General features: G+C 32.7%; 1 long non-coding RNA gene across 1 annotated transcript; it reads right to left on the reverse strand.

Annotated features, from left to right (window-relative positions):
• LOC107098554 lies at positions 1-1,255 on the reverse strand. Its single transcript, XR_001481889.1, has 4 exons — positions 1,132-1,255; positions 809-862; positions 345-722; positions 1-40 (listed from the first exon to the last, which is right to left on the reverse strand). It is a non-coding gene; the product is annotated as an uncharacterized LOC107098554 (long non-coding RNA).
• Positions 1,256-1,967: the final 712 nt, after the last annotated feature.

A 1,967-nucleotide genomic window follows, 5' to 3' on the forward strand; every position in this document is an offset into this window, starting at 1 on the left:
TCACCAACAGGGATATTAATGCTGGGACTCCAGGGAGAATCTGGAAGTTCACATCAGAAACAAATCTAGGATAAATTCACTCCATAAACTCCTTCCTCTTATCCATTAAGACAGTTTTATGTATTACAAAACTCTCCTACTTTAAATAAGATGTGTCTAAAAATATATTTCTAATTGAACTTAAATGACCAAAAAATATCAAAGTCATCTGTTTTTAAAATAGATTTAAAAAGATACAGATTGATTTAACACATATATGGAAAGAAATCATCAAAATTTTTCCCAGAAAGTAGGATTTACCGAATTTGCTTATTATAAAATACCCATATAATGAGATTATTCACCTGTTACTGTTACTTGACACGGACTGCAGGAAGCTGTTGCCTTGTACATCGAGTTCTCAATTCTGAAAAAGTATTTATCTGAGTATTGCATGGATAAATTGTGAAATAAAGTTGTGCAGTTTTTCTCCATCAGGTTTCCTGTAATTTCTAGTGGATACACTTTTACTGCGCCACTGCTGTTGAAAATCAAGTTATTTGGAAAACGTTGAAATCTAGGATCCTTTATAAACCATACCCCGTAGTTTACCCCTGTAAAGCTTTCTCTTGTTTTAGATGAAAAATTGCATGGGATGTGTAGACATGATCCACTCAGAGCTAACAGGTTTCCTGGTGTGGTGATGAAAAGGTCTGGGTTCTTCGGGCAAGAATCAGAAAAACCTGGAAATTTAGCAAATAATTTGTCATATTTAACTTTTTTTTTTTTTTTTCATTTTAGATTATATGCAGTTCTTAGGTAAACTCACCAGATACAAATGGGAAAGTCAGAAGTAACCGGATTGCCGCCATAACAACAACCTCTATAATTTTCAAACAAAAAAAGCAGAAATTGAATTTTACATTTGGAGATTAGACTGATGAGAATATATGCTCTATAACTTCCCTTTATCATATCCACAATCAGTCCCCTTTGTCACAGTTCTTTAAGCCTTTTAGGCAACTTATGCAAAACTGTGAGATCAGAGCTTGAGCAAATATAGTAACCACAGTGAAAAATCACTGCATGCACAGACAGTACATACAATAATCTAATTAGTTAATTAATGAAAGTGGTAAAAGGTTTCCTTACCAGAACAGATCAAGAAGTCCTGTTTTTAAGCAGTGGATAGATTCAGATGTTAGGCGTACTTTAAATGCTTCTGTTTCTCAGTTGTTGTACTCTGACAGAAAGAGTGACAAAGAAAAAGAGGAAGCGACTTTAAGGGAAAGGCAAGTTAAAATAGTGCAAAGCTGGAAAGCATCACATGACTCCTCTTGGTAAAGGGTATTTTGCTTCATATCCTGCCTGAAAGGATGTCCGACGTTACGCATCCTGATGTGGCTGATGAATGTATCAGGTCACAAACACACCTAATGCCTCTTTTTGGCATTCAACGCATTAAATAAGCACACTTATATTTTATAATCTGTTGTTAGGTAACAGAGTATAATCTACAAACAGAAGCTTAGCAATAATACCTCGTAAACTTGTTGACAGTATTATATTTAAAAACAGGGTTCGTAATATTTGATAGGCATTTTTATGTTTTTGAACAAAACAAAGTTGTGCACAACAAAAATTCTGATTTCTTAAAATATGTTGTGGTTTTCATTTATATTGGTTACCCTCTGCCCTAATGATTGTATAACTAGATTTCATCATCATTGCTACTGGAAGTGTTTTTGCGTATGTCATCACAAAATAAAATGCAACTAACCGTTGACCCCCTAAAAGTACATATAATCAGTTGACTGATATTAATTTATAAAGGTTAAGTATTTTCAGATTCTCTTTATTGAATTAATCATTTTAAACCTTATTTGAATTATTCAATTGGACATTTAATTATTCAGTTGTATTTTCTTTTTTATTTGTTGGTCTAGTTAATATTTCAATCATGCATTGGATAAATAAATAAATAAATA

Source organism: Cyprinodon variegatus, unplaced genomic scaffold, assembly GCF_000732505.1.
Source record: "Cyprinodon variegatus isolate N-32 unplaced genomic scaffold, C_variegatus-1.0 Scaffold788, whole genome shotgun sequence".
In the NCBI taxonomy this organism is placed as follows: domain Eukaryota; kingdom Metazoa; phylum Chordata; class Actinopteri; order Cyprinodontiformes; family Cyprinodontidae; genus Cyprinodon; species Cyprinodon variegatus.